The 19,170-nt window shown below is 40.4% G+C and overlaps 1 long non-coding RNA gene across 1 annotated transcript; it reads right to left on the reverse strand.

The window, feature by feature from the left end:
* Positions 1–360: 360 nt before the first annotated feature.
* LOC138578086 (uncharacterized) lies at positions 361–1,412 on the reverse strand. The gene is made up of 2 exons (XR_011303984.1): positions 863–1,412; positions 361–471 (listed from the first exon to the last, which is right to left on the reverse strand). It is a non-coding gene; the product is annotated as an uncharacterized lncRNA (long non-coding RNA).
* Positions 1,413–19,170: the final 17,758 nt, after the last annotated feature.

A 19,170-nucleotide genomic window follows, 5' to 3' on the forward strand; every position in this document is an offset into this window, starting at 1 on the left:
TTAATCTTTTCTTTAATGTGTTCCTCAATAAACTGTTTTAGAAGACTGACATTTTTCATTAACATATTCATTTTAAGTTCCATTCGTTTCAGAGGATCTTCTAATGTCTCGCTTGGTATATTATACTTATTGTCTGTATGATCTGTTAAAAAAAATATATGTTAACTACACATAAAGTAATAGTTATTAATTGGCTTGTATAGAGAAATGTTGTGTCTGCCATTAGTATCACTGTCTTCACTCATTTCATCTCGTGGGAAATGTTCTTCCAGCCATTCCAAAGTACTGGACATTTCTGAGTAAAAAATAAATATATATTAGTTTTAGAAATTAATTAATGAAAATACAGGACTCTGCGCCAACAACTCAAGTTGAGTTAAATCTTAGATTATGCTTTATTGATCATCCATGACCATTGAGCCCATAATTGATAACATGTTTCGGCTCCACTGAGCCTTTTTCAAATCCGGGCTACCCATAATTGTAATATAGGACATACAATATATCATAGTCAAAAAACAATTTGTATGAACGACATCATAAAGTATAACATAATACCAGTTTTCAAATATCGTGACCACAAAATATGCATAATAACATGAAAGAAATTAGACAGAAAAACAAGGATGGGCAAAAGGGAAGGGTTCATGGGTGTAGAAAAATAGGCAAACATATCATAATACATTGTTATGTTTGAGTAAACAGAAAAAGAGCACAAAAAACAGAAACAAAAACACAAACAAAAAGAAAAAAAAGAAAAAAGAACCCATTAGTAATCATTATTCTTCAATTCATTGAATAATATAACCAAATTCTGCAATGGTCCCTTGAGACAAACTGACAACTTGGTGGATGTCCTTACCCGAAATTTGATGTAACCAGTTCTTATGACTATTTGTCCATGTAGTAGTAACGGGGTACAATCCCCAATATCAATCTAAACAAAAAATGTAAGTAGCGAAGGTAAATAAAACTGATTGTCCAATTTAGAATATACATTAATTGTGTATATCAAGGTTGCCTGTGGCAACTAGGCATTTTCATGAGAATAAATCCCGCCCTTCACCAAACGGGCAAAACAACTCTTCTTAATGGTCACAGGCCATTTCTGCCTTATTCAAAACAATTCATTATAAGTTCCGTAGTGAAGACAATTGTAATTAACCATCATTACGTGAAATGATGACGCATTTCCAATTATAGAACACGTATATCAAGTACGGAAAGCACAACATATAGCTTATTTTGTTGCTACTCGTCAAGTACCATTAAAGCTAAATCTCATTGAAAAGTAAACCATGAGATAAGCGGTCCTCTCTTACCAGTTCCTGGAACACAAACAGTCACACGCGTCGGCAGGTAAGCCGAACGCTTACCAGGTATGCCTTCTTATACTAGGCGTCATCACTGTGCGCGGTTACCATGGCGACGCAAGGACAAGCGTCGTCATTGAAAACCGCATTCTATCCCCCAGCATTCTACAAATTACATATGCTATATGTAACAACAAAAGTTGTTTTGCAATTAATTCCTTGTTTAATGATCCAACATTTTCCATTTTTATCTTCGAATTCCGTTGTTCTTTGGTATGCATATTTACATTGTGGACAGACTCCACATTTCCTGAAACCAGAATCTTTCTTGTGTAACCATGTACCTTGAGTAGTGCTCTCAATGTCCGGTAATAACGATGGACTAAGGATAGATTTAAGTGTATTTGCTCTTCTGAAGGTAATGCGTGGATGATCACTCACAAACTCACCAATATGACTGTCCAATTTATATATACATTACTGTGATAGTAACCATTTAAGTATTCAACAAATATAAATTGGGTCAGGAGAAGCGTATACATGCTTTGTTAGTTTCTCAGGCTTTATTCAAATATTTTGAATTATATAGCATATGTAATTTGTAGAATGCTGGGGGATAGAATGCGGTTTTCAATGACGACGCTTGTCCTTGCGTCGCCATGGTAACCGCGCACAGTGATGACGCCTAGTATAAGAAGGCATACCTGGTAAGCGTTCGGCTTACCTGCCGACGCGTGTGACTGTTTGTGTTCCAGGAACTGGTAAGAGAGGACCGCTTATCTCATGGTTTACTTTTCAATGAGATTTAGCTTTAATGGTACTTGACGAGTAGCAACAAAATAAGCTATATGTTGTGCTTTCCGTACTTGATATACGTGTTCTATAATTGGAAATGCGTCATCATTTCACGTAATGATGGTTAATTACAATTGTCTTCACTACGGAACTTATAATGAATTGTTTTGAATAAGGCAGAAATGGCCTGTGACCATTAAGAAGAGTTGTTTTGCCCGTTTGGTGAAGGGCGGGATTTATTCTCATGAAAATGCCTAGTTGCCACAGGCAACCTTGATATACACAATTAATGTATATTCTAAATTGGACAATCAGTTTTATTTACCTTCGCTACTTACATTTTTTGTTTAGATTGATATTGGGGATTGTACCCCGTTACTACTACATGGACAAATAGTCATAAGAACTGGTTACATCAAATTTCGGGTAAGGACATCCACCAAGTTGTCAGTTTGACTCAAGGGACCATTGCAGAATTTGGTTATATTATTCAATGAATTGAAGAATAATGATTACTAATGGGTTCTTTTTTCTTTTTTTTCTTTTTTTTTGTGTTTTTGTTTCTGTTTTTTGTGCTCTTTTTCTGTTTACTCAAACATAACAATGTATTATGATATGTTTGCCTATTTTTCTACACCCATGAACCCTTCCCTTTTGCCCATCCTTGTTTTTCTGTCTAATTTCTTTCATGTTATTATGCATATTTTGTGGTCACGATATTTGAAAACTGGTATTATGTTATACTTTATGATGTCGTTCATACAAATTGTTTTTTGACTATGATATATTGTATGTCCTATATTACAATTATGGGAAGCCCGGATTTGAAAAAGGCTCAGTGGAGCCGAAACATGTTATCAATTATGGGCTCAATGGTCATGGATGATCAATAAAGCATAATCTAAGATTTAACTCAACTTGAGTTGTTGGCGCAGAGTCCTGTATTTTCATTAATTAATTTCTTCAACGTATGGGACGGTTAGGCTTTTTACCGTCCTTATACAGTTGACCTGCGACTTCATTGACCGGATTTTGAAACTTTTAATCTTGCACGTATAACTATCGGGATTGTAAGGAGTCGCCCTGGTGGAGCAAGGTTTTTCAAAGCCACAGTTTTTCAAAAAAAATATATTAGTTTTAGTGTACGTAATACAGAAAATGTATAAATATATGAAATAAATATTGTGTACTTACTATTTTCTTACAAACCTTTGGTGTTACTGCTGTGTAGGTATGCTCTTGATTTTTGCTGCACAGTTCTGTGAGGTAATTCTGTTGGAGGCATATTTATTTTGTTTTGGTATATTCCATTATATTGCAAACGTTATTTCAGTGGATGCTTGGTATCTTACATATACAGTTTCCACTTATTATTTATTATTAAATGTAATGTATTTATGTTGTGCTTTTTGAACATGTTTGGTGTTTTTATTGTATGATACAATAATGTAAGATACCCCCTTAGTTTTTGGATAGTGTTGATGGTGACCGCGTCCTTCCGCGGACATGCGCACGGTCCGCGGACATCAAAAACCACTAGCATGGCAGGGAGTTCAGCATTTTATATGTTATATGTATGTAAGCTAAGGGAGTCTTAGTAAACATTTAGATCATTGACATTATCTATATCTATATTCAGTGAAAACAACTTTGTTAAAGGGACTTTATGGTTAAGTTGCGCTACTAAAAACATATGAAATTCAGTGAAAAAAACTTTGTTAAAGGGAAGTTATGGTTAAGTTGAGCTACTGAAATCCTTTGAAATTCAGTGAAAATAACTTTGTTAAAGGAACGGTATGGTTAAGTTTCACTACTATAAACCTATACATTTCAGTTAAAAAAACATTGTTAAAGGGACGTCATGGTTCCACATAATACCGAAAAACCCTTGAAATTCACCAGTTATGGTAAGCTAAGCAACCATAACTCGTGCCGGCACCGTGCACTGCTAAGACTAACATCCAGGACATCAAAGATGACATCACAAATGTCATTGATGACATCACTGATGAAATCACATGTGCATTTACTTTTCATGAAAAGTCTGTACAAGGGATTCTTATAGTAATGTTGATAAAAAAAAGTGTGAAGGATTATTGGAATAAATATCATGAGATACGTAGTGCATTAAGTAATGCATTGATATGAATACCATTCTGTTATCAGGTTCTTTCCAGTATAGTAAGCTACTTATGTAGAAACATAGGCATTGAGTGCAACATACATGATGGATGTGCAATATTATTAATCTTACCATGTTGAATAGTAAAATGATAAAGGCTTTTTATTACAGTTTTGTCTACTGTGCAACATTTAACAACTAGCTAATAAAACCCACTTACTACATAATTGCATTATTCGAAACAAAACACAAATAACAACAACACATACAAATATGAGCATATACAGGGAAAATGAAGTAAACAACAGTATTATAAGCCAATCTTCATACCTCAACTGATTAACTTTATACACAGAAATGATCATTCTGCTTCAAAGCTACTACTTCGCTATGTATAACTATCATATAATGTGACTGTACCCTAAGGAGAGTAGTGTGCATACAAATATGAGCATATCCAGGAAAGTAAAGTAATTAAAAAAAGGCAGAACTATAAGAAAGTGTTGATAAACTTACTGATTATCTTTATGCACACAAAGCATTGCTGTTTTCCAAATCTGTGTTTCCCCTATATATATGTTTCATATGCAGTGAGTGAACCCCAAGTGAATTACTATAAGAACATATTTGAAGTATAACTCTACAAATATAGTACTTGAATATGAATTATGAGTGTATGAATTTTTAGTTACTGACTGTTACTGGTCTAGATAGGTCAGTAAAGGAGAAAAGAGGGAGCCAGACATGTTATGTCATCAGTGATGTCATCAATGACATTGTGATGTCATTGTTGATATCCTGGGTGTTAGTCTAAGCAGTGGAACCATAATGTCCCTTTAACAACGTTTTTTTACTGAATTTCATAGGGTTTTAGTAGCGCAATTTAACCATAACTTCCCTTTAACAAAGTTTTTTCTCACTGAATATATATATGAATCAAACCCAGGCATATATATATATATATATATATATATATATATATATATATATATATATATATATATATATATATATATATATGAAGTTGAACGGCAAACAAACGCTGTTGCAGCGAGTAGCACTCCCGTGATTCTAAACCAAGACCACAGAAATAAAGTGCATAGTGCATGGTACTGAGAAATATTGGAATTGCATAGGTTGCCAGAGTAGAAACCTAGTCCAACCCTCAATGTGTCGATGGCATGTTAGACATGACACGTTGGTATTTGATATCAATCCAACCAGCTATGTGCATCAATCAAATGCCAAATGCTTTAAGCATGACAAAGAGTATGATGTTGCTGATGATTGAAATGTGATGAAATGAACATACCTTTGATTATAGCATAGTGCTGTGCAACATGAAGTGGCAAAATGTATACAACTTACATGAGTTTTTACATGGATTTTGACATCTTTTCCCCAGATTAGACTGCCTGTATGCTGTGATTCCTATTATTGTGGTACTCATTTCAGGTCCCCGTATAGTCACTCCACTATATCAATTGTGTTCAGTTTGGCTCAGCAGAAGTAATGTGTAAAGTGCAAATTCACCATTTTCTCCCTACGATGAACAGAGAAGAGTCAAGATAATGAAAAGCGCAGAAAAAGGTACAAGAGAAAGGAAAGCAAATAAACACAGTCAGAAAAGTACAATTGGGAAAGTAAAACCCCCAACAGTGTGTACCTGACTTTTTCCAGAAATCAAAAAACTAAATCACATATAGTTAAAAAGAAAGAAAAATGAAAAAAGAAAAAAAATGGTGCAAACAAGATAATCAATGAGATCAATAAAAATAAAAATACACAAATGCAGGTCCTGATGCTTAACAATTACTGAACCAAAACCCGCTGCATCTGGTAATCAAACACACTCATCGATGTATTAAGTGTCTTTTTTATCCAACCCCTAAGAAAGTATAGAGTTCTTCATACACATTATGGCCACCAGGATGCCTGCTTTCAAAGTCAATGATGAACCTGGTTTGTTCTTGCTGCAATAGACGCACAATATCACCTCCTCTTGGTCCTTCATCTACTTTGTATATGCCAAAGAAGATTACGTCTTTGGGGTCTCCATCATGAATTTCTGAGAAATGGTTGGCCATGGGGTATGTATTGTCCTTGTTTTTTATTGGTCTAACGTGTTGTAAAATGTGGGTTTTCAATCTGTACTTGGTGCTCCCCACATACCATTTTGGACACAGGCATTCCAAAACATAAACAACATACTCAGACTCACAAGTAATGTTGCATTTGATGTTAGCAGAGTTGCCCACAATAGGATGGATGTATGTGTTGCATTTCTGGGCATGTTTACAAATTCTACATGGCATGCACTTTAAAAATCCTTCTCCACTTTTTGTCAGCGAGTGACGGTTTAGTCCAATGGTATCTGGTGTCATAAAACTGTTGGCCAGTTTGTTTTTAATGGACATGCTTTTTTCGAAAAGTAATGTCTGGATGTACCTTGAGAATAGTCCCTAGATCTTTATCCGTCCCAACAATTTCCAATACTTATTATCAATCCGTTTGTAGCACTACAGCTAACTCCCCTTGCCCTTGGTTCGACCATAACATTATCACTTTCACAATCTCCAGACAAACACAACACAAAACTGCTCCACACTTAACCCCAGCTACGCTTGCAAGAAACATGCGCAACATCAAGTGCACTAAACTTCTTCCTCTATTAAGCCCTATCACTGAAGTTACCTACTCACATGACAACCCATCAGCCATGGTAGATCTCTACAACACCAGCATCCTCCAAGCCATTGACAAAATTGCCACACTTAAACTCTGCAAACCAAAACAGACAGCCCACCTGAACTCCTGGTTCACAGCTGACCTCAAGAATCTAAGGTCAAATAAACGCACAGCTGAATCAACCTGGAAAGCCTCACCTTCAAAAAACAACAGGGATCTATTAATCTCTGCCGCTAAGAAATATAAACAAGCAATACTGCTATCAAAAAACGCTACATACAATGAGCGTATAACAAATGCCAAATCCAGCAGTAAGGAATTATTCACCATCCTGAGGGAACCTGAGTCTCCCACCAGCCCACCCGATACCTGTCAGAAAGATGAAACCTGGTGTGCCAACACACAGCATCCATTCCTTGACAAAATAGCTAGGCTCCAAAACAAAATCACAAACAAAAAACACAAGCTAACAATGCCAGTCATTAACACTGACCCACCAATCACGAGAGAGCCATCACCCCACCCTTTCGAATTTAGGCCTGTCTCCACCACTGAGGTCATCAAAATCATCTCTAGCCTAAAACCGTCAAGGTGTCACAGGAACATATGCCCTGCCCCTATCATAAAGGACTGTGTTACAGTACTTGCCCCTTTCATCACCTCTCTCATCAATAATTCTTTCTTACAAGGTAGAGTCCCTAAGAATCTGAAAGAAGCTTGGGTCCTCCCGCTTCTAAAAAAACATCCCTTGACCCTAGCACCCCTACCAACTACCGTCCCATCACGATGGTCCCCTTCCCCTTGAAAATCCTTGACCAGGCCGCCTACCTTGAACACAGACGAAAGGGTTGAGAGCGAAATTATTGAGGAACCTCCTCCCTTATTGTTCATTCGAAGTTACAGCACAATGATGTGTAATGAATCACACCAGTGGTTCCAAAAACGTATGTTTTTATATATATTTTTGGTATCTGCTTTTTACATTTGTTTAAGAGATACTTCTGAACATCATATAAAACAACAACACAGGCAATCGTAGTTTGCACAGTCAGAACAAAACAGAGACAAGATCTTGTTCTTGCATAGTGATACTTATAACGGACATAATACAGTTACTACTGTCGCTACTAAAAATAGACAACAGGCATCAAAATTCAGTGAACAAATAAACAGCAGGTCAATAGTACATATCTTGAAAACAAACAGTAAACAATGATGACACTGTATATTGGAGGGAAATGCGTCTACACCCGGTGTTTCAGCTCTATAGAGGGGCTAAGTGAGCAATTTCTTCCTAGGGCCTTCATCAGGACAGAGGAGGACTGTGTAGTCAAGATGTTCAGGAAGTGCTGAAAGAGGAATGAGGGATAATGAGGGGAGGCTCAAAGCATATTAGCGTGAAAACGTGAAATAAATCACTGCGTGTCTATCTTTTGACTAAGAGGACGCCGCTTCCTTGTGGGGACAAGAGTCAGGCCACGGGTAAAGGTAGCAAAGGTAGCCTAATGGGAAGAATAAAATGAAAAATACCCTATGTATTAGTCTGGTATTGTGAAGGTAAAAATATATGTATGTAAGTGCACACATCTATGCCTGATGAACACCATACACACAGGCCGCCTATCTCCAGATTCAGGAACACCTGGAAATTAACAATCTCCTTGTCCTACGCCAATCAGGTTTCCGACCTAAACATGGGACTGAAACGGCACTCCTTGACCTAAAAAAACAAATGGACACCATAATTGAGAACTGAAACCTAGCCATACTACTCCTCCTAGAACTCTCTGCAGCATTTGACTTAGTAAATCTTAAAATACTATGCCACCACCTGGACATTGCTGCACACTTCTCACCCAGTGCCATCGCCTGGATAAGATCATTAATTAATCTCCAAGTGTACTATGAGAGTTTTCTCAAACCTAGCTAATGCCACCTCTGCCCCCATTCCCTGTGGGGTTCCTCAAGGATCTTGTGTGTCACCAACACTTTACAACATATTTACCAAGCTGCTATTCGACCGCCTTGATGAATGTGGAGTGTCCTATACAAACTATGCAGACTATACGCAAATTCTAATTCACCTAACTGGAGACTACAACACTGACTCCATCATCCTCAATGAAATTTACCAGATGATCTAATCCTGGATGGCCCAACATGAACTTTCTCTAAACTACGACAAAAGAGAGCTACTCCTGGTAGGCACCCAAACACACCTCAAAAAACTTGACCCCAAATACAAACACTTCACAATAGATTGAAATACCATTACCGCCTTGAAAGAAGTTGAAATGCTGGGTGTGTACTTAGATTCCTCCTTAACCTTCTGAAGATAAGTCAATTCCATAATCTCTTCAGCAGCATACACATCCAAACTCATTAATGCCTGGAGACCTTACCTGCAGACAGCTGCCTTAGAATAGCAAGAACCCTCATTCTGTCAAAACTCAAATATTTTTATATCCTCCTACCAGCATCAAAAAACATACCAAGAAGAGAACATATCTCTGAAATCAGACGCAAAGTGCGCTGGCTTCCCGTTCAGGACCGGATCAAATTTAAAACAATTGCAACCGCCCACAAATGTCTCATTAACATAGCTCCTAAATATCTTACTAACCCAAAACATCAAGACCACACGCTCCGCTTCAGCCTTCTTTCTCTCTGTCCCGAAATTCAAAAGAACTAAGGCTGGGGGATACAGCTTCCCAGTTGTGGCAGCCAAAGGTTGGAACACCATACCTCTAGACATTAGATCTGACCCTGCCCACACCTCATTCCGCAGAAAACATAAAGCCTGGTTCCTCACCTCCAATTTGTAGCATTTGTGACTTAATGATCACAGTCTGAGCCTACACAATCTGCTCATGTGAACATATCTGTGCTATATCATTTGCTTATTATTTATGGTAATAAGGATGCACATGTAAATATCACTGATTATGCACAAATGAAAAAATGTAGATGCAAATATTGTCAGAATCCAAGTCTTCGATTTGTGACTCACCTGTTCATTACTTGTTGTCCTTTTTCTAGTGTTCACAGGCTTCTCTTTCTTGGAGGAGCGGGTCTTGTAGAGTTATGGTCTTGTTTCCGCTGAATCTAGTCTGCTGGCAGGTTAAGGAGTGCTGAAGTCCAAGGCTTCAGCCTGCGGATGCTCCAAGGAGTCCGAGAACGTTCAGAGTTCCAGGAAGGATCCGGGAAGGGTCTGGGACAAGAGAGGACCTAATGGGGATTGACAGAAAAGCGGCACATGCAGCTCCGAAAGACAGAGGTAGCGGGACTGCTCAGGGAGGGATACCAGGAAGGGGGTAGGATAACAGTACTTTTCTGGGCACGAAGGAAATAACAAGGATAGAGAAAAAGAGTACACAACTTGCCGGGACGAGGAGTACAGACAAGCGTAGCGTTGAAACGTGCCATGTTAGGAGGGGTCGTATGAAGTAGTCATTGACTGAGGGACCACGCTGACCAGAAGGGTCAGAATCGCCGATCATTATAGCATGCCCACTTCTAAACTTCAATCCACCGGGCTTGAGTCAGATGAAAACGCTGTAACAGGTGGGGAGCGTTCATGTTGGAGACTGGTTCCCAAGTCTGTTTGCTTGGCTGATAGCCTTTCCATTCCACCAGATATTGGAGATAACCTCTTCTGTTCCTGGAATCACAGATCCTGGAAACCTCAAATTCGACATGGTTGTTGACAAGGAGTGGGGGAGGCTGAGGTGCTGACTTGGTTGATTGGTGAAATGGTTTCAATAAGGATGAATGAAAAACAGGGTGGATTCTTCTCCAAGATTCTGGTAATCAAAGTCAGAAGGCCACAGGGTTGATGATTTCAGTCACAGTGAAAAGTCTGTAAAAATGAGGTGTCAGTTTGTTGGGTCTCAGATTCCTGGATAAGTATCGAGAAGAGAGCCAAACTTTATCTCCAATAGTATAGGACGGGCCAGGTCACCTTTTGGCATCAGCACATTTCTTTATGTCCATCCTGGCCTTTACTAGGTGTTCCTTAACTCAATCCAAGAATCCACTGATGGAGTTAATGTGGTCTGAGGTAAGAGCGTGGGTAACACAGACGGATGGAACCCCTGGGTGTAAAAAAAAGGACTGGTCTTTGTCATGGAGTGATCAGAGTTGTTGTAAACAAATTCAGCTACTGGAATCAATAATGATCAATCGTCCTGGACCTTCGAAGCAAAGCACCGTAGATACTGTTCAAGGGTTTGGTTTACTCTCTCAGTGATACCATTTGTCTGAGGATGATATCCCGAAGACAAGGCACTTTGAATGCCCAACTGCTGACAAAGATGTTTCCAGAACTTGGAGATATATTGGGGTCCACTGTCGGAGATGACCTTAGAAGGCAGGCCGTGCAATCGAAAGATGTGAGTAACAATGATACCTGCCATTTCATGTGCCGAAGGTAGCTTGATTAGAGGAGTGAAATGGGCCATGTGAGAAAATAGGTCGATAGTAACCATTATGGTGGTATATCCTTTGGAGGGAGGAAGATCCACAATAAAATCGGTGGCAATCATTTCCCTGGGTCGAGATGGCAGGTCAGGTTGATGAAGCAGTCCTACTGGTTTTCTGTTGTCAGTCTTGTTCTGGTTACAAACTGTACAGGCTTGTATATATGCACGTATGTCTGAGAACATCTGAGGCCACCAGAAGTTCCTCCGGATTGATTGATAAGTGGCCTTGATTCCTCGGTGCCCGGAATGGAATGTGTCATGGCAAAGATTCATGATGTTGGTCCAAGTGTTCTGAGTAGGAATAACCAGATTCTTGTCCTTGAAGAGATATCCATCCTTGGTTGAAAGTGCCCAGTGATTATCCTTGGTGTAATCCTTCCAAATGTCCGAAGACGCAGTCTCTGAGCATATGATTTCTAAAAGCGAGTTGGCCTGGGCTATGAACACCATGTCAGGAAACATCTTGGGAAAGGTGAGTGCTACTTCTGTCATTTAATCCGGTCTTCTGGAGAGAGCATCAGCAATTACATTGGAAGGACCAGGAACATGTTGAATGCGGAACTGATATTGGGTGAAGAAAAAGGCCCAAAGTGTTTGGCGGCTGTTTCTACAATCCATAGACGGTAAAACTTGGAGGATTCGATGATCAGTCCTTACAAGCATGGGATGTTTAGCGCCCAAAAGGAGGTGGTGTCATTCTGTGAAGGCTTGTCTGATGGCAAGTAGTTCCTTTTCCAGGACCGAGTAATGAGTCTCACTAGGATGTAGGGTCCGTGACAAATAGGCAATGAGGTGCTCATGTCCATCTTTTGCTTCCTGTTTGAGGACTCCCCAATTGCATATTCTGAAGCATCAGTCTCTACCAGGAAGGGTTTGGTGGTGTCTGGTTGAGCCAGGATGGGTCCACTAGTAAATTGATGTTTAAGTTTCTGAAAGGCAGCTTCTTGAATTGTGGTCCAGCGAAAGGGCGTGTTTTTCTTCAGTAGACTGGCAACGGGTTGCACGATAGATGAGAATGTAGGGATGAATTTCCTGTAGAAATTAGCAAATACTAAGAATGACGATACTTGTTTAACTGAGGCTGGCCAGGAGAGGATGGCTTCGACCTTGGTTGGGTCCATAGCCACCCCTTGAGGGCTCAGTACGAATCCTAAGCACTTAACCATGGATACATGGAAGATACACTTCTCGGGTTTGGCCAACAGATGGTGATCTCGTAACCATTGTAAGACCAGGGTGACGTGTTCCTGATGCAGAGCCGGGTCATGTGAGTAAACCAATATGTCGTCTAAGTAGACTATAACAAAAAGGAACAACATGTCAGAGAAGACTCGGTCCATAAAACGTTGGAATGCAGCAGGAGCATTGGCTAGGCCAAATGGCATCACTACGTATTCGTAGTGGCCGAAAGGGGTATTAAAGGCCGTCTTCCATTCGTCACCTTCCTTGATGCGAATCAGATGGTAAGCTCCTCGCAAATCCAGTTTAGTGAAGATGACCGCTCCACGTAACGCCTCCAATATGTCCGAAATGAGTGGTAAGGGATATAGGTCATTTAGGGTACATTTATTCAGTCCCCGGTAATCCAAGCATGGACAGAGTTCCTTAGTATCCTTTTTTGGTACGAAGAACAGGTAGGCTCCAGCAGGGGATTTGGACAGACGGATAGTTCTGTTGGTCAGATTGGTGTCTAAGTATTCACGGAGGGCAGATTTCTCAGACTCAGACAGAATGAACATCCTCCCAAGGGGAATGACTGCATCCTCTTCTGTATCAATAGCATAGTCTTCAGAGTGATGGCAGAGGAAAATACATCTGAAAACTGATGGTATACCTCAGGTACCTGTGTAATACTGGAAACGGTGATGTGTTGCGAGTTCGGGAACCTTTCTCCTGTGGACTGTTGGGATTTCCCGGGAAGGCAATGAGTGAGACAAAACTCAAAACCCAAGAACAAGGACCCTGCTATCCAGTTGATGTATGGATTATGTTTCTGTAACCAAGGCATGCCCAGCACCATGGGATAATGAGCAGCCCTAATTATGTCAAAGCGCAATAGTTTGTGATGGTTGTGAATAGAAAGTAATAGTTATGAGGTTTGTTGAGTCATGGGTCCGGAGGATAGGGGTTTTCCGTCTATTCCTTCAACCGTCTGGAAGACATTCTTGGTTTCTCGTGGAATGTGATGTTTCTGTGCCCATTCATCATCAAGAAAGATGCCCATGGTCCCACAATCCACCAAGGCCAGGATGGAAGATATTTCCTTATTGGGTGTAGATAGGTACACTTGAAGTAGCACTATGGAATTTGTTAGGGAGGAGTCCAGGGTTAGAGGAACTTCAGAGCATGAACCTTTCTCCCGATGCTGAGCTCCGTTCAGAACTGGGAGCTGGCATTTCCCGAACATCTTGGAGGAACTATCGGGCAATTTCTTACTAAATGTTTGTCTGAAGCACAATGCGTACAGAGACCACTGTTGATCCGCCGGGTCCTTTCCTGGGAAGTGATGGGACCCCTCAAGGAACCCAGCTGCATGGGATATGGCTCTGCCGGGCTTGGGTTAGGTGTTTCTTTTTCCTTAGAGCTGGTGTATTCAGGTAAGAGTTTTTGTAGAGGACTCTGAGTCTTCCTTTTCTAAGCCTTTCTTTCTTGTATCCTGAAGTCGATCTCTAGAGACAGATCTAAGAGGGCCTGGAAGGATCCGGGATGGGCTACCCTGCCCAATTCATCCTTAACCTCTTCATTTAATCCATGTCGGAACAAAGTAAAGCAAGCTTCAGGGGTCCAGTGAGAGTCGTTTGCCAATTGTTTGAAGTGGGTCACGTATGTCAACATATCCTGTTTGCCCTGCTGACATTCCAGCAGTTTTTCCTGGGCGGAATACACCTGTTTAGGACGGTCGAACAAGGGCTGTAACAAATCTGTCATAGTTGTCAAGTAACGAATCCCCTGTGGATACCAAAGGGGTCGCCCAGGCCAATGCATTGCCGGATAGATGAGAGATCATAAACCCCTCCTTAACCCTGGGAGTGGAAAAATAGTAGGGTTTAAAGGTAAAATGAACCAGGCATGAATCAATAAAGGAGCGTAATGTTTTTGGGTTACCATCATATTTATCCACTATGCCTCCTACTGATGCACTTTCTTGATATGCCGAATTCATGGACAGAACAAGCTGTTTTAAGGCAGCATTTTCAGCCTTCAGGTTCTGAACTTCTATAGACAGTTCCTGCATTCCTCTCATGAGGTCTTGTACGGCAGCCTCCATTGTGGAAACAGTATTAGTTTGAGGGAGTCTCAAACTGTCAGAATCCCAGTTTTCGGATTCGTGACACACCTGTTTGTTACTTGTTGTCCCTTTTCCAGTGTTCACAGGCTTATTTTTCTTGGAGGAGCAGGTCTTGTAGAGGTATGGTCTTGTTTCCACTGAATCCAGTCTGCTGGCAGGTAATCAGCGCTGAAGTCTGCGGCAGCAGCCTGTGGAAGCTCCGAGGAGTCAGAGAATGTTCAGAGTTCCAGCAAGGATCTGGGAAGGGTCTGGGACAAGAGAGGACCTAACCGGGAATGGCAGAAAAACAGCACGCGCAGCTCCAAAAGGCAGAGGTAGCAGGACTGCTCAGGAAGGGATACCAGGAAGGAGGTAGGATAACGGTATTTTGCTGGACACGAAGGCAATAACAAGGATAGAGAAAAAGGGTACAAAACTTGCTCGGACGAGGAGTACAGACAAGCGTAGCGTTGAGACGCGCCGAGCCGTGGGGACGTGTCTATTTTTAAGGAAGCATGAGAGTGAATCAGAAAGACTAGACCGCACAGTTCCCTGGCGTCAGCCATGTTGGGAGGGGGCGGTGTGAAATAGTCATTGACTGAGGGACCAGGCTGACCAGAAGGTTCAGAATCACTGATTCATGACAAATATCTTATGTCTGTAAATATCTGTAATATTATTTATGCCAAACCATTGTTTTTTATGGTTGCTTGTGGTAACCCTGTTATGTGTATTACCTTATTTCCATAGGTATGCCCGATACCTATGGGTTTGGCACACATTACAAATGCTAAAAACAAATCAATAAAAATAAAAATAAATTGTAGGTGCGTGACTTCCAAATGTCAGAATTATTCTGATAGCTTTCTCCTCTGTTTTCAGCAGTGACTGCTGTCATTTGTTTAGTTAGCAGATTTTGTCGATCCAGAGCCCACTCTTTTAAATAAGATCTCTCAATTATTTGTTTTAGGTATTGCTGTTGGAGAAATGCCCATGCTGTGATTTCACTTGCTGAGTTGTAATCTGTTAAATTGGTGCAATTTATATGTATCCTAATAAATTCCTCAGAGGGAATACTACAGATGAGGTTTTTAGGATGTCTGCTTCTGGCATGTAGTGGAACATTCACGCCAGTTGATTTTCTGTGTAGCTCATGTACTAAGTTATGGGCTATTATTTTCACATCGACATCTAAAGATATAATGGACTGTGCACTGTGTTGTTCTGTAGATTAAAATTGTGAGTAGTTAGATGTTTCACGAACTTTAACCAGTTCTTTGCACTGCCATTCCAAATCATAAATAGGTCATTGATGTAACGTAACCACAATAAGATGTTCTCTGTTTAAGCCTCATTTTCCTCTGTCCACACAATGCATTTTTCCCAAAATACCATTGTTAAGTTGGCGTAGTATGGTGAAAATGTGCTGCCATGGCAGTTCCCTGTATTTGCCGAAAAAACTCATTGTTGAATAGGAAAGTGTTGTTCTTGAGGCATAGCTCTAACATGCCTAAAATCATTTTGGTGTGCTGTAGGAAGTTCAGAGATGTAGTGTTTGGAAAAAACTCACATTCCTGCATTCCAAAAGTGTGTTGAATTTATATGTATAATGATATCACATCCATAGTCACCAGTATGTACGTGGGCTCACATGGAATGTCGTAAATTTTGGATAGGAAGTCTGAGGTATCTTTGAGATAAAATGGTAAAGATGGAACAAATGTGAACAAAACTTCATCCACAAAAGTAGACATATTTTCTAGGAGAGATCCGGTGAGTGCTACAATGGACCTCCCTTGTGGTTTGGTAAGATTTTTATGAACTTTTGGGAGAAAGTAGATAGTAAGTGTTATTGAATGTTTTGTGTACAAAAACGTGACCATATCTTCGTCAAGAATTCCTACTTGTTCCCATCCAGTTAGAAAGGCCCACACTTTGGTTTCCAGATCTTTGATAGCATTAATGTCCAATCATTCATAGCATTTGGTATCATGTAGTTGTTTACATGCCTCTTTGATGTAGTCTTGTTTGTTCTGCATGATGTTATTGCAGCCTTTATCGACTGGTTTAATTATCCAATTCAATTACTGAGTTCCACAATCACTTTCTTATGTTTCTTGGACAAATTGCTCTTTTTTTAAACTTGTAGTTCTTCTCATACTTTTTAAGTGATCAATTATTACATTCTGGATTGCATTTTGATTTATACTTCAGTTTCCTAGTGGATGGCCATTCCATGCTTATTAGTATGCTGTTAAAGTCTAATGGATCTTCGCCTTGTTCAATTCCTCCTCCTTGTTCAAAGTTGACAAGAGTAGTGAGGGTGGCAATTTCAGGAATGGTTACATCGGTACGACCTGCCTGCACCAGTATAGGTTTCTTTTTGTAGGGGTTGGTCATGAATAATTCTTTGAGGTGTAGCTTGCACACAAAGCTATCTAAATCAAAGCTTCCCAACGGACAAAAATTAAGACCCAACTTCAGCACTTTGATTTGATCATCCACAAGTATTTGATTGGACAGGCTGATGATTTGTTGTTGATTCATTTCTCTATCATGGTTTCATTTATTTTCTAGAGCGCAGTGATCTCTCAGTGGGGGGGTTGTGCTTACGTTTGTTGTCCCTCTACCCTCTCCTTGTTTTTTTCTTCCTCCTCTCCCTTGTCTTCTTGTGTTGGAAGTATTTCCCTGTGTTTTCTTTGCTCTATATATATATATTCAGTGAAACAAACGTTGTAAAAGGGATGTTATGGTTCAGCTGCACTAATAAACACCTCATCTACAAGTCATGGTTACAAGTAAAACCGAAAAACCTCAGAAATCTGCCAGTATGGTATGCTAAGCAAGCATAACTCGCACCATCAATGTGAACTGCTAAGACTGACACAGAGGACATCAAAGATGGCATCACAAATGTCACTGAAGACATCACTGATGACATCACATATCTTGGCCACTTGTTTTTGTTCACTGACATATCTAGGCATGGTGGTTTTGTTCACTGAAAGTCAGAAAATTAAAATTCAAAAGGTGCTATATATCTAAACATTAACCTTGTTGTATGTTCTTCAAGTACTTCCCTAAGGGTTTTTCAGCTCATGGTGCACATGCATGGCCAAAAAGTGTCATGATCAAAGACACTTCAGTCCGGTTCGGAGACACTCAGGAAATCCCACTCTACAGGGACAACTGAGGTCTCCTTTCATGGGTGAAAGGGAGACTTTTCCCCCAAGAGCGCAGCCTACAGATCAACACAAACTGTAAGGCTAGGGGCTCATGTGAAAAAGCAGGAGTGAGCAGAAGAGCTAAGAGGGAGAAAACAGATACAAGAACTCAGTATCTCTTTTAGAACTCACCAAGCACCACCTGTGTATACCCCCAGAAAACCCCACTCTTATCTGTTGTGCAGCGAAGCCGATCGGGAAAACTTACTTGCACAAAACTCCAGCCAGGGAGGATCTGTGATCCAGGGAAATGTAGAGGAGGTAAGCGCCCTAGCCAGGACTTTGCAGGTTCTTCAATGTAGAGTGGAACCCTGACCAGGGCAGCATAAGGACACAGTCTAGGGGTAACAAGCAGTTACCAAAGTTCCAGCAGGGGGAGGAAGTCCAACAGGCACAGTTCTATGATGACAAGGTTCATTGAAGCATTCCAAAGGCAAAGTTCCAAAAGAAAATGCAAATCCAAAAACAAAACAGCAGTGGAGTCCTTCGATGTATCAGCAAAGTGTCCAAAGAAACAGAGAACTTTTCGGGATTGTGAATACTGTAATAGGGCAGTGCGGAGAAAATCCAAGACACGTTAGCCAAACGTTCCATGGCAAGCCAGGAGATCATACAGGATGGCTCGAGCATGGGACACAGCACAGGACAAAATTGAAAGCAGTAATCGGAGTGGAGAAAATCAGGTCGGGGAGCCAGGTAATCAGTCCAAGGGAATTACCAGTGCTGTAAGCAGAATGAGGGACAAGTTCACAGAACAGTTCCAAAAGCGTTAGCCAGGAAGGTTCTGATCAAAAAAGGAGTGCAAGGATCAAAAAGCGAGACGAACACAAAGCAACCATACCCAAACAAAGAGTGATGGTTTGGGAGCATTGCACTGTGGTTCGGGAAGGCATTAATGAAGTACTTCCTGATGATGCACAGAAGTGCTTAGGCTGCAACACGTCATGTGACCTGATAGCGCTAAGGTTGATGGAAGCTGTAGTCCATTGTGGGCATGGAGGCATTCTCTGCATTAGGTGCCATGGCAGATGCCACTGCCTATGAGTTTTAGCATTCCAGGGAAGACCATCCCTTGGAGGCTGGTGGGATGCGACAATAAGCAAGCCTCAAACACACAATTAATTTGTATAAATGAAGATGAACTTTAATGTTATTAACATTTTCTGGTGATGCCGATTCTTTCTTCCTTACTTTAGTTTTCCTGCATGTGCCTCTGATTTGTATGCTTTGTTGGTTACTATCCAAAATTACAAGATACAAAATATTGTACTTCTATTGT

This window comes from Ambystoma mexicanum, chromosome 1p, assembly GCF_040938575.1.
Source record: "Ambystoma mexicanum isolate Mex_15411 chromosome 1p, UKY_AmexF1_1, whole genome shotgun sequence".
NCBI classification, from domain to species: Eukaryota; Metazoa; Chordata; class Amphibia; order Caudata; family Ambystomatidae; genus Ambystoma; species Ambystoma mexicanum.